Below are 15,161 nucleotides of genomic sequence, written 5' to 3'. Positions count from 1 at the left end.
TTTTTTTTTTTTACAATATAGTTGACATTGAAATTTAACACTTTGTTTTGTCTGGCATGGCAGTTTAATCACAGTTTTGAGTTGGCTGATGTGTGAGTTGAAATTTATCATTGTCAATTTTTCCTCTTATAATATTGTTGTTAGGTATCACTGAGTTACTAGCGACCCTATGAACAATAAATGTGAACCTTGCCCTAATTGGCATTGTCCTCACAATCTCTAATAAGGGGGAGCCCATTGCTACAGTCACTGTGTCTATCCATCTTGATAGGTCTTCCTCTCTTTTTCTGACCTCCCACCTTTCCAAATATAATGTGTTTTTACCAAGGACTGGTCCCTCCTGACAACATGTGAGATAAAATTTCACCATTCTTGCCTCTAAGGAGCACCCTAGTTGTACTTCCTCTAAGACAAATGTGTTTGAGTTTTTAAGCAGTCCATATATATTCAGTACTTTTTCTCCAACACCACAATGCAAAGTTATCAATTCTCTGTCCTCCTCATTAATTGTCCAAAATAGATTCCAGAAAAACTCAAGCTCCTTGCTGTCAAATTGGAACCGACTTATAACTGACCCTCCATTGGTCTTTTGAAGGTTGTAAATCGCATGGGATTTCCCTTAGAGCTGTTGATGTATTTGAAGCGCCGGAGTGGTGCCACCTTTGGATTAACAACATTATTTCTCATGGACTGGGCTCCTAGAGCTCCCCTAAAGCTCAGAAAGGACATCCCAAGTCTGCTAAAATATGTACCACCTCACTGATCATACAAAAAAGAGGAAGCATCAATTATATAAACCTTTCTGGTTGAATATAGGAAAATATGTATTAATCACATTTACACTGAAAACAAGATTTTCAAAGCAAAAATGTTTACATGAAAGAATTTATGACCTTTCTGCCATGGACGGAATTATTTCCTCTCAAAATATGGACTTGCAATGTGGACAATTTGTAATGATTTCCTAAGATCTGATAAAACAAGCAGTTTAAAGAGGATTAAAGGTGAGATACAACCCTTAATGCTATTACAGCTCTAATCTGATGTAAGAGTAGTTTCCCTGGGGTGTTGGCTGCAGTAGCTTTTATCTTAGAAAAGATAAAGGTGTTACTGGACAAAAAGAGGGTCCTTCTGCCAGTAGCCCAATTTAAAAACCCACTCATCAGCACATGTTTTATTAGCAGATCTATAAAGCAGTGAGATATCTCTCTAAGATTGCCTTGCCACTTCCCAGATGGTCAGAGTTCTTACTGTTACCTGTTAGTTTACTTGGCATTTTATTATATTCCATTCAAAGATACAAGGCTTTTCCTATCTAGAAAGAAACGTCATATTCCACTAAGACAGACAGGGCCCAGAACCTGCTAAAATAGTGCTCATTTCATTCAGACAGTGCCCAGATCCTAACCACTTGATACATTATTTTACTTCCCCAGCTAAAGGTGCAGCTTGCCATTCATGAGTCTATGGTGCTTTTTATCTCAGCCTGGGATTTCCACCCTTACTTGTCCAAACAGTAACATTTGCCCAGGGTATGAGATCAGTGCTGCCATTCAGAGGTTTGAATCCACCAGCTGCTCTGTGGATGAAAGGTGGGCAATCTCATTCTGTGCAGTTATACTACCTCTGAAAACCTGCTGGAGCTATGAGTTGGTTCTGACTCCATGGTACATAACAATTACAACAATGAGATCATAGTCTTAAGTTGAAGTTTTAATGGTCCCACTATTTACGACTTTAGTTTAACTAACTTATAGGGTCACAAATACAGAGAAGTAAACATTGGGAATAGTGATAAGAAGGTAAAACAACATGCTAAACCTTTCTAGGGAAAAGCTTGCCAGTAATTAAGGCTGAAATGTATACAGTGTAAAATACTAAACTCCATTTAAACTTTATCTTTTATGGAAACATCAATACAGGCCTGAGTTTTACTAGGATTTCTTTTTTAACAGAGAGAAATGAGCAGGCTTATGGTGGAGGAACCCCAGTACCACCAAGAAAGAAAAGATAGGGACAGAGTGAATCCTTTACACACAGGTTCCTATGCTGGAAAACTCCTAAAACTATGAGAGAAAGCTTTCCCCTAAAGATTGATGCTGTTGTTGTTGCATGCCATTGAGCTGACTCTAACTTATAGGGACCCTATGAACAATGGCTCTGAACCTTGCTCTATCCTGAGCCAACTTCAACTGTCTCTGACACACACCTGACCCCATTGCCACAGTCACTGTGTCAATCCATCTCCTCCAGGGTTTGGGCTAATCCTCTACCCTTCCAAGCATGTAGTCCTTCTCCAAAGACTGGTCTTTCCTGGTAACATGCCCGAAGTAAATGAAACAGAGCTTCAAAATCCTTGCCTCCAAGGAGCAACCTGTTTTCACCCTGTCCAGGTCAGATCTGTTTGTTCTCTTAACAGTCCATGGTTTGTTCAATACTCTTCTCCAGCACCGCAACTCAAAGGCATTGATTCTTCTCCTGTCATCCTTAGTCATTGTCTATCTTCTAGATGCATAGAAAGCAATTGAGAAGATGGTGGCCTGTGTCAGGCACACCTTAGTTTCCAGACTGACATCATTGCTCTTTAGTACTCTGAGAGGTCCTTGACAGTACATTTTCCCAATGCATCTCAGCTTTTGACTTTCTGACTACAGGTGCCAAGAGTGTTGATTGTGAATCTGACCAAGATGAAATCATTAAGAACCTCAATCTTGATGTTAGAGCTTGATGTTAGGTATAATGAAATCAGCTTTAATTTAAAGGGATCCTAAGTACAAGACAACAAAATCTTGCCCAGTCCTGCATCATCCTTTCAATTACTGCTGTGAAGCCCCATTATTATAGCCACAGTGTCAGTCTATCTACTACCTTCTCTGACACTTTCAGGGCACGATGCCTTCAGAACCAGCCCTTTCTGACTTACATGGTCAATGTAAGATAAAAATCTCACCATTCTGTAAGATTTAAAAAAAAAACCCAAAAAAACCTTCACATCTATAAACATTCAAAACAGCTATTTTGACCTTTATACTCTTAATTTGTACCTCTGCTTTTTAAATAGTAAGAGAATAAATTTCTATTGTTAAAGTCATCCACAGTGGTATCTTTGTAATAGCAGCACTATAGAACCAAGGTACTTCCCTGTTATTTAAACCTGAGTTTGGGAATTCCAGAGCTAATTTTTCCTTGAAATCTCTTTTCAGGTATTTAAAATGGGAAGACTAGTTAAAAGTAGTACATCCCTCCCCCAACCCGAATACAAATAGCATTATTGCTGTTTGGAGACTGATGTAACTAAAATCTCAAGGGGAAGAAGAGATTAGAGGAGGTAAAGGACCTCATTCAGTGTAAGCACAAACCGCCTTTTGGAACATCTTTTGGGAAAGTGTCTATAAAATCCATTAAAATGTAACAGTAAAAGTTGTTATTTACCATAGCAACCAAGCCCTTCTCATTTTTTTTATTTGCTGTGTATTATACAAGAACACAGCGGGTACTGTGCCTTCTATAAACAAGTTCTTTATAGGCACAAGCCTATTAAATTCAGAATTTTTCTTTCCTGCTTTCCCCAGTTCACTTTGTAAGAGAAAATGTAGTGAATCAGAAAGACAGTATATCAATATGTATTAGGAATCATAACATTTCATAACCCGTCATGCTAATCTAATCACTTCATGCTAGTCTAATCACTTAGAATTTATTCCAGGGAGGGGGAAAGTTGGGAAGAGTTTAAAAATGAGTTCAATAAGTGGCAAAGTGCCATACAAACTACTATGTATCTACTTGTAGGACACTCTGGTGGTTTGGTGGGAAGAAATTGCCCTGCCAACCCAAAGATAAGCAGTACTTACCAGCTGCTGTATAAGAGAAAGCTGCACAATTTCCTTCCATGTGATTTATTGCCTCTTTAAACCTACTAGAGGGTCAACTGTGAGTCAATTTCAACTCAACAGTACTTAACCACAACAACACACATTCTATAGATAACTGGTTTAGTGGGGGGAAGCTAGCTAAAGAAAGGCTTATATATAGATAGAAACAATTTGTAGAAGGTTGACAGGGATGGGAGAGGAATGTGAGGAGAGGAGAGATTTGGATGGATGGGGAAGGGGAAGAGAGGGTATAGTGAAGATTTGATGAAACATTGCAATAAATGGCATTGATCAATTGTAATTAATAGTCTAAAATAAAATTTAATGAATGATTGAATGAAACCAATTAGAAAACCCACACAACAAGAACAAAGATATATGATATTTGAGTTTTGGTGGCTTCATAGTAAGAAATTGCACTGCCAATGCAAAGGTACATGGTTCAAATCCACCAGCAGCTCTATAGGAGAAAGATGAGCAAGCTCCTCCTGTGTGATTTACAGCCTCTAAAAGCCTGGTCAGCTATGGGTCAGTTCTAAATCAATGGAATACAACAGCAAGCAACAATAGCAACATGAACAATTATTATAACATTAAACAAATAAACTGAAAACAAAATGGTATGTGTACATATATGCTGTTACTGGAGCCAGCAGACAGGAAATTAAAAGATGAGATTCATTGGGAAAATCTACTGTCAAGTACCTCTCCAGAGTACTAAAGAGCAACAATGTCCGTCCACAGACTAAGGTGCACCTGATCTAGGCCATGGTCTTCTGAATTGCTAGCTACACATCTGAGAATTGGACAATGACTAAGGCTGAAACAAGAATACCTTTGAGTTGTGGTGCTGGAGAAGAGTATTGAACATATCATAGACTGTTAAAAGAACGAACAGGTCTGACCTGGAGAGGGTAAAACCAAGTTGCTCATTTGAGGCAAGGATTTTGAAACTCTGCCTCACATACTTTGGGCATGTTTCCAGAAGGGACCAGTCCTTGAAAGACACATGTTTAGTAGAAAGTCAGTGCAAGAGGGGGAGGCTTTGATGAGATGGATTGGCACTGTGAAACTGAAAATGGTGTCAGGTATGTCAGAGATGGTGAGGTTGGCTCAGGATATTAAGAACTGTTGTTTGTAGGGTCATTATGAGTTGCAGTTGACCCAATGGCACATAGCAATAACAACAGGAGCAAAGATAGGAAGAAAATGGAGAAAATGATTTCAATTTGAGCAGTGGGTGAGTGATTATATTCTGGTGGGGATCATATTTTTAAAATGTTATTTACTAATCCAAAAAAACAAACAGTACACTGATGTGCTATTTTAATCATGGCATTTGAAAGCAGAAAGAATACTGGACAGGGAGTCAGACAGGCTACCAGCGACATGGCCCTGAAAAATCTTTTTATTTTATCTGTAAAGGGAGGACATTAAATCAGTTGTTTCTAAGTTCACTTGTAATTCTAGTACTTTCATCTTTATTTAAGATGATGTTTGGAATCTTAAATAAGTTTAAGGATTGTAAACATTTAGCAATTCCATGACCTTCATCCAGGAAAGCAATGCTCAAGCCTAGTTTCAAGCAGAAGAGAAATGGGTTACACCAAGTAAAAAAAAAGTAAGCTCTCTTAGTTCAAAACCAGTCCTTTTTTTCCTTGAACATGAAACTGATTTTCTCACTTTTTTGGAAAAGCTTGCCCTTTCAATCTGTTGCTTGTTTCATGGTTTATCATGTAATAAAATTCCTATAAAAGATGGAAAAATAATATTCCCCATGGGCAATCTGATATAAGTGAGTAACTGGAAGTTTGCTGCCGACATAGAATGAGTAAGTGTTGCAGGACACTGTGCTACCTATATTTTGGTTTTATGCATGAGGTCAGCAAGTCGAAGTTCCCAGCAGGTGGCAACATATTACCAATAGACTCTTCCCAAGTATTCTCAGGGGCTGTTCAGAACCTAAGAAGTAGAACACATTTTACTTACCTTGGCCTCAAAATGGAATTCCTTTTCAGTGGTCGTCCTTCTCTTTCTTTTGGACAGACCTAAATTCAGCCCACATCTTGGATACCTAACGTCTAGCAAAGATCTTGTAATTATATACACATGGGTCCAAATTGGGACTTACTCCTTCTCCAGCTTCTTCTTCGAGTGTCAGATTCTACTTGTAAAAACTTCTTCACCTTGTCTGTAGCACAAAGAGATCTAATACTCAATGTACCTAAGACAGTATTTATTGTTGTTGTGTGTAACTTAAAGTTGAGTTGGAACAGACTCATAGATGATTTTCTAGTAGGTGTTCATAGGCCGTTTGCTCATTTTTCTACCAAGGAGCAGCTGGGAGATTCCAATACTTCTTGGTTGGCAGCACAACTCCTTTCCCACTAGGCAACCAGAACTTAATACAATATTTAGAACATAAAAACAAACACACAAATAACAACATCAACTCCATTGCCTTTGAATTGATTCTGCTTTATAGAGAACCTTTAGAACAGAGTAAAACTGTTTGATAGGGTCCCAGAGTCTGTAAATCTTTATGGGAGCAGACTGGCTTATCTCTCTCCCAAAGAATGGCTGGTGGGTTTAAATCACCTTGAATACAATAACTTTGATGTTAGTAGTCAAGAGTTTTAACTATAACATCACCAGAACTATTACATCTAGAGCAAGTAAATTCTTGTTGAGTACCGTCGGGTCAGAACCAGCCCATAGCTGACCCTCCAGCAGGTTTTCAGAGGCAGTTAATCCACAGGAGGAGATTGCCCATCCTTCTCCTGTAGAGCAGCTGGTGGCCTCGAACCGCAGGTATTCGGGATTGTAGTGCAGCTTCTTGCCAGTAGGTAAATATTAAATAAATGTCAAAACCTTCTTATTTCTTGAATCCCTCTTTTGGGCATTCTTGTTTATCTAGTACTTTTATTGCCTATATATTCTGAAATCATCCATTGTTTCTCAAATGGCTTCTAGCTACATGGCAAATGGAAGCCAGAAGTCTAAGGAAAGCCCACTAGCACCATCTATTCTCAACAACCAACTCATAGCAACCCCATGTTTATCAGAGCAGAACTATGCTCTGTAGAGTTTTCTTTCTTTAATTATTTTATCACACTTTAGGTGAAAGTTTACACAGCAAACTAGTTTTACCAACCAGTACTAAATGCACAAATTGTTCTGTGACACAGGTTACAATCCATGCAGTGTCAGCACTCTTCCTGTTTTCTTTCTGGCTTCCCCAGATCCATTCTTCTGGTTTCCATGTCTTTCCCTGTCTTCTCAGCTTTAATTTTTGACCACTGTTGCCCTTTTAGTCTCATATACTTGACTGTGCTGAGGAGCATATTATTCAAGAGCATTGCTGGGTTGTTTGTTTGTTTATAATACCATTTATTATTTTGCTGGAATATCGCCTGTGAGAGTATCTTCAGGTCCAAGTCAGGTTGTAATAATTGGAGGGCTACTCTAGTCTCTTTCTAACCAAGAAGTCAGGTCTTTCTATCTTTTTAGCTTGGATTTTATTCTAACTTCACACACACACACACTCATCTAAAAGAGAGAGACTTTCTATTGCGGTCTTGATCCGGGTGGCCAACAGCAGTAGCTGAGCACCATCTCATTCTTTTGATTTCAGATTAGAGGAAGTTTATGTGAGCCATTAGTACTCTGGACTAATTGCTTCCTTGAGTTTTCATTTTTCCTTATTCTTCTTCACTCTGTAAGGGAAAAGATCAATAGATGTCTGCGTGTACACCTTGGAGACTTCAGACGCTAATCATTAGGTTACAATATAGAACTGTGTTTTATCAATGAATCTATACGTCTCCAAGACTGGTCCTTAGCCTTCAGTTCCAGGGGTTCAGTCCCAATACCTCAGTAGGTTCTATAACTATTCCCCCTGCATGCTTCCTTATACTTGACTACCCTTGTAATTGTTGTTATTGAGTACTACTGAGTCAGAAGAAACCCTTAGTTGACCCTCGAATAGGTTTTCAGAGGGTGTAAATTGCATGGGAGGAGATTGCCTGTCTTTCTCCTACAGAGCAGCTGATGGATTTGGATTGCATGACTTTGGATTGGCAGCAGAGCTCTTTGCCACCAGTTGTTGTTGACGTTGTTAATTGTTGAGTCAAGCATGACTCATAGCTACTCTATGAACAAAAGGCCCGAGACTTTCTATGATTATCATAATTTATCAAAGTTCATGGAGTTTTCAGTGATATGATGTTTAGGAAATGAATGCCACTCCTGCTTTGTTAGCCTTGTATTATCTGCAAATGTGAAAGTAGAAATACCCACTGCCATACCTATATATGAATATGAGTTTACTCTGATATAACCTCCCTCACCTAGGTATCTACTCACAAATTCTTGTTAGTTATTACTGCTTTAACAAGAATGTATATTCATTTTTTTGCTCCCTGGGATTTTCAGTGGCTGGTTTTTTTGAAAATAGATATTGGATCTTACTTTCAAGGTGTCTCTGAGTAGACTCAAACCTCCAACACTTGGTTAGCAGCTTAGTACTTTAACCATTTGCACCATCCGGTTTATTCAAGAGGCTGGACTCATGAAAAGAAATGTGGCATCAGAATCAGGGGAAGCCTCATCAATAACCTGTGTTATGAAAATTATACAACCTTGCTTCCTACAAGTAAGGAGGACTTAAAGCACTTGTTGTGGATGATCAAAGAATACAGCCTTCAATATGAATCACATCTCAATGTCAAGAAAACAAAGATTCTTAGCACTGGACCAATAGACAATATCATGATAGATGGAGAAAAGATTGAAACTGTCAACAACTTAATTTTGCTTGGATCCATAATTAACACCATTGGTGCCAACAGTAAGATCCAGACTGAAGTGAGGAAAATCAATAACAAACATTGTTTAATAATTAGAACATGGAATATAAGTAGTTTGAATGTTGGAAAACCAAAAAAATTTTTTAAATGAAATGGAACACTTGGATATCAACATACTAGGCATTAGTGAGATGTGATTGGCCAGCTTGGCAACTTTGAGTCAGATAATCATATGGTATACTATGCAGGGAATGAAAAACAGAGGAAGAATGGTGTTGCATTCATAGCCAAAAAGTCAATTCCAAGTTCTATTCTGAAATACAATGTTGAGACTGGTTCTATTCTGAAATACAATGTTGAGACTGATAGGATAATATCCATACACATAAAAGTTACACCCATTGATATGACTATTATTCAAATATATGCTCCTACATCTTGAGTCAAAGAGGAAGAAATTGAGAATTTTTACCAAATTTTACAGTCTAAAATTGACTGAACATGCAATCAGGATGCATTATGATAATTGGTGACTGGAATGCAAAAGTAGGAAAGAGTGAAGAAGGAATAATAGTTGGAAAATATGGGCTTGGGAATAGAAATGAGGCTGGAAAGAGAATGATTGAATTTTGTATTTACAATTATTTATTCATTACAAATACCTTTTCTAAAAGACAGAAAAGACAACTTTGTATATGGATCTCACCTGATGGGCTGCATAGAAATCAGATTGACTACATTTGTGGAAGAAATTGTTAGAGAAGCTCAATATCAGCAGTCAAAACTAGATCAGGAGCAGGCTGTGGGTCAAATAATCAATTACTCATATACATGTTCAAATTGAAGTTGAAGAAAATGAAAATAAGTCCACAGGAATCAATATATGATCTTGAATCAATTCCATCTGAATAGGATGATATCCATGAAGAAGGCAAAGGGTCATTACGAAAGCAGAGGAGAAAGAAAACATTGACATGGATGTCAGCAAAGACTCTAAAGATTGCACTGGGGAACCGAGAAGGCAAAACTAAAGGGAAATATGTTGGAGTAAAAGCTGAACAGATGATTTCAAAGGGCAGCTTAGGAGGACAAAGCAAAGTACTATTATGGAATGTGCAGAAAGCTGGAATTGAGAATGAAAAGGGAAGTCTGCATTTCTCAGACTGAAAAACAAATTTAAGCCTCTTGTCATAATATTGAAAGATGGTGTGGGCAATATATTGTGTGACTCAGAATGCATCAAAAGGAAATGGGAGGAATACAGAGTCACTTTACCAGAAAGAATTGACTGACACTGAAAAAGTTCAGAAAGTATCATATGAACTGGAGTCAATGGTAATGAAGAAGGAAGTAGAAGCTACATTGAAGGCGTTGGCAAAAATAAGGCCCCAGGAATCAATGGGATACCAATTGACTTGTTTCAATTAATAGATACAACCTTGGATGCACCCACTAATCTATGCCAGAAAATTTGGAGGACGGATGTCTGGCTAATGAATTGGAAGAGATCCATATTTGTTCCCATTCCCAAGATGATCCAAATGAATGTGGAAATTATTGAATAATAACATTGATATCACATGCAAGCAAGATACTGCTGAAGACCATTCAAAAATGGCTAGATTGATAGGAAACTGCCAGAGGTCCAAGCAGGATTTAGAAGAGGCTGTGGCACCAGGAATGTCATTTCTGATGTCAGATGTATCCCAGCTGAAAGTAAGGAATACCAGAAGAATGTCTATTTATGCTTTATTGACTATGGATAGGCATTTGACTGTGTGGATCATAACAAGTTGTGGCTGACATGGAAAAGAATGGGAATCCCAGAGCACCTAATTGTGCTCATGCAGAGCTGATACCTGGACAAGGAGACTGTTGTGCAAACAAAGGAGGGGATCACTGCATGATTTGGAATAGGGAATGGAGTACATTGGGGATGTATTCTGTCTCCATACCTGTTCAATCTGTATGTTGAGCAAATTATCCAAGAATCTGGACTCTGTAAGGAGGCATGTGGTATCAGGATCAGACGGAGACTAATCAATAACCTGCATTACGCAGATGACACAACCTTGATTGATGAAAGTAAGGATGGCTTGAAGCACTTGTTGGAAAAGATCAAGGAATATAGCCTTTGGTATGAATTGCATCTCAATATCAGGAAAACAAAGATTCTTACCACTGGACCAATAGACTATGTCATGATGGATAGAGAAGAGATTGAAACTGTCAGCAGTTTCATCTTGCTTAGATCCACAATTAACACCCTTGGTATGAGCAGTCAGGAAATAAGAGACACGTTGCTCTGGGAAAATCCACAGTCGGGAACCTTTTCAAATTATTGAGGAGAAATGCTGTCAGTTTGATGACTAAGGTGTGTCTGATTCAGGCTATAGTTTCCAATCACTTGCTATGCATCTGAGAGCTGGACAGTGAATAAGGATGACAGAAAAAGAATTGACACCCTTAAACTTTGATGTTGGAGAAGAGCACTGAACATCCATCCCATGGACTGTCAAGAGAACAAACAGATATGTCTTGGAGATGGTGCAGCCAGAGTGCTCTTTGGAGGCAAGGATGATGAGGTTCCTCCTCACATACTTTGGACATGTTTCTAGGAGGTGCTATTCCTTTGAGAAGGTCATGATACTGGGAAGAGTGGATGGTTGGTGAAGGAGAGGAAGATTCTCAACCAGGTGGATTGACTGCTGCAATGCGCTCTTGTGTGTGAGGAAGTTTGAGGATAGCGCAGGATAGAACAGGGTTCAGATGTTTTGTTCAGGGTCACTACAAGTCTTATTCTACTCGACAACACCTAACAATCACAACAAGTGCACTAGGAAAGTCTGTAGTTAAGGATTTCTCCAGTCTACTGAGGAATAATGATGCCAGTTTGAGGACTAAAGTGTTTCTGACTCAAGCAATGGTCTTTTCTATCACTTGCAATGCATCTGAAAGATGGACAATGAATAAGAATAACAGAAGAATTGATGCCTTTGAGCTGTAGTATTGGAGAAGAGCACTGAACATCCCATGGACTACCAAAAGAATAAACAAGTTGTCTTAGGGAAAGTGCAGCCAGAATGCTCTTTGGAGGCAAAGATGAAAAAGCTTCATCTCTCATACTTAGGGCATGTTGCTAGGAGAGGCTATTCCTTGGAAAAGGACATGGTGCTTAGAAAGGCAAAGGAGACGAAAACCTTCAACCAGGTGGATTAACACGGTGACTGCAGCAATGGGCTCTAATGTGTCAGGAAGTGTGCACCTGGCACAGGAAAGGACAGAGTTCAGATCTGTTGGTCATAGGATCACTATGGGTTGTACACAATTGGCAGCACCTACCAACAACCACACCACCACCATCCAGGGACACCTATGATCCATAAGAAGTTAAAAGAACTTTAAGTGATTCTAGGTACAAAGTATTGCACAAAGGACTTTTAATACACTATCTCTTTTAATCATAAAAAAAATTGTGCAGACACAAAAAAGTTCCTCCTCAATCTAATGAAAAAAAAAATGGAAGTTGATAATTGAAATTCACATAGCAGTAATTGTAGTAGTCCTGATGATCTTTTTCTGAAAAGATGATATATAAGAACACCCCTAATGCAGTCTGCTGTGTAACACATGCGGTTGTCATGAACCACAATTAAATTTACAGGGTGTGTGTGTGTGTGTGTGTGTGTGTGTTTAACTAATGTGTCAAGAGACATGACAAAGTTGAGATTTGGTACCCATGTCTCTCAAGTTTTAGATATAAAACTCATTTCTGTTGAGTCAGAATCAACTCATAGCTGACCCTTAGTGGTTTTCAGGAGCTATAAATCGCAGGAATGGAGATTGCTCATCTTTGTCTCACAGAGCAGCTGGTGAATTCAAGTTTCCTACCTTTGCTTTGGCAGCACGACTACATACCCACTAGGTCACTTGAGCTCCCTATTTTAAATATAAGCTCTTCCTTAAAAGTCAATTTGCTATCAACAGCCTACACTTTCAGTGTTGCTCCAAAGGACATGTGGCCTGCCATGTGTGGATGGCATTGTGCCTTTTGACTAATGACTATTAGAAACTGGCTCTGAAATCTTGCTCCTGTTCTGATGTCAGCAGACAGCTCATGTTTCTGCTCCCAGCTGTAGGGGGATAGGAAAAGGAAAGGAGGGATTGTCAACTCTTTGACAAAGATGATCTCTATTAACTTACCTGAAGGAAAATCAGGAGTATCTCTAAACTTGCTTTCTATTCAAACTTCGCGCTAATGATACAATTATTTTCTTGTTTTCTCTTTTATTTATTGTTGCATATTTTCTTCCCCTCTCCCTCCTTCTCCCTGAGCCCACTCTGCAATGCATCTCTTATTCCAGAGTGTTCTCATACATATAATGATACAATTATTATCTCTATCAATTGAGCCTCAAGAAATTTTACTCTTCTCTGTAGTTGTTCTCTTTTATCTTTATTGATCTTAAATGACTAAATAAATGGCTTGCAGAAAGAAAATTTGTAAACTTTATTCTATTCTGATGCTATTGATTTAACATTGAATATTTTAAAATTTTTATGTTCTAGGATTTTTTTTATAGACCCTGTTATTTTTTGTTAGCTAAAAGTTCAGTCAAATCCACCAGCTGCTCCAAGGGAAAATGATAGGCAATCTCCTTTTGTAAACATTTGTAGACTTGGGAACCCAATGGAGGGTCACCATGAATGAAATCAATTTGATAAGCATATTTAGCTTTAGGTTTTGGTTTATACTAAGATAATAATTGCATTAGAATTCTCTTACAAATATGACCTCTGTTTCTATTATCTTCCCTTTTTTGGCATGTAATTTTTAAAAAGAAATTAAACAAGTTGGCATGGGCTAACTCCAACTCATGGTGTTCCATGTATATCCAAGCACAACTGTGATCCATAAGATTTTCTTCTTATATTTAAAATTTATTTTGCCATTGTTTATGAGCATATACACAGTAAAACAAAATCTCGTTCAACCATTTCTCTATGTAACATTTGTTGACATGACTGTATTCTTTCATGAGTTGTGAAACCATGCTCACTTTCCCTTTCTGAATTGTTCTTTCCTATTAACATAAACCCACTATCTGCTAAGGTTTTTATCTAATCTTCCTGTTACTGCTGCCATTTTGATCCCACTGTTGCTGTTTTTGTTGCGTGTGCCATTGAGTCAGAACCAGCCCATAGCTGACTGTCCAGTGGATTTTCAAAGGCAATAAACTGCGTGGAAGGAGACTGCCCATCCTTCTACTGCAGAGCAGCTGATTGATTCGAACCATGTACCACTGAGCTTGCAGGACAGTTTCTTACCACTAGACCACCAGAGCTCACATATAGATCTTAAAAGAGTGTAATGCTCAAGGTAGATAGTTTTAAAACTCGCTATTAGGTGCCTTTAAGTCAGCCATGATTCATAGAGAGAGACCCTATGAACAACAGATCTGAACCTTGTCCTACCCTGTGGCTATCATAATCTGATAGACTCCAGCTCATTATTACAGTCATTGTGTAAATCTGTTTTGAAGGTCTTCCTGTTTTGCTCTGATCCCTCACTGTCCCCAGTAGGATGGCCTTTACCAGAGACTGGCTCTTAACAACATGTACAAAATATGTGAGATGAAACTTCACCATCTTTGCCTCCAAGGAGCACCCTCGTTACACTTTCTCCAACACATATTTGTTTGTTCTTTTGGCAGTCTACAGGATGTTCAGTTTCTCCAACACCACATTCAAGGATAAAGATTCTTCTTCTGTCATCCTCATTTATTGTCTAACTTTCAGATGCATGCAAAGTCAGTAAAACAAAACAAAACCACACACACATGACTTGAATCAGGTTGTTCTTTAGTATATTGGAAAGCTCCTTTATTTTCCTAATGTAATACAGCTTTTTATTTCTTGACTGCTGTTACCCAGTGTTAATGTTAGATCCAAGCAAGATGAAATTGTTGACAATTTCAATTTTTTCCTCCATCTATCATGCTTCTTACTGGCTCATTGGTGAGGATTTTAATTTTCTTGATGTTGAAATATAATCTGTATTGAAGGCTTTGATATTCTTTGATATTCTTCAGTAAGTGCCTTAAGTCCTCATTTTCAACAAGCAAGGTTGTTTCATCTGCATAATTCAGATTGTTGATGAGTCTTCCTCCAATTCTCATGTCATATTCTTCTTCATAAAGTTTTGCTTCTCGAATGATTTGTTCAGCATACAGATTGAGTAGGCATGGAGACAGGATACAACACTGATGGACAACTTTCTTGATGTTTTTAATACATATTCCCTGCCACACATGTTTTCCTTCGTTGACATTATATTTAATACAATAATTCCCATACATTGTGGGTTTTTTAAAAGTTTTAACTACTGGAGATCCAAGATGGCGGTGGAGGCAGAGACAGCATGGTGAGCTGCAGGAGCAGTGAACCACTTAAAGCAGGGCCATTATGGCCTTCCACAGAC

This window comes from Elephantulus edwardii, unplaced genomic scaffold (genome assembly GCF_000299155.1).
Source record: "Elephantulus edwardii isolate Elephantulus edwardi_28Jun2011 unplaced genomic scaffold, EleEdw1.0 scaffold00264, whole genome shotgun sequence".
Lineage (NCBI taxonomy): Eukaryota > Metazoa > Chordata > Mammalia > Macroscelidea > Macroscelididae > Elephantulus > Elephantulus edwardii.
Note: the sequence above shows the minus strand (reverse complement) of the source record.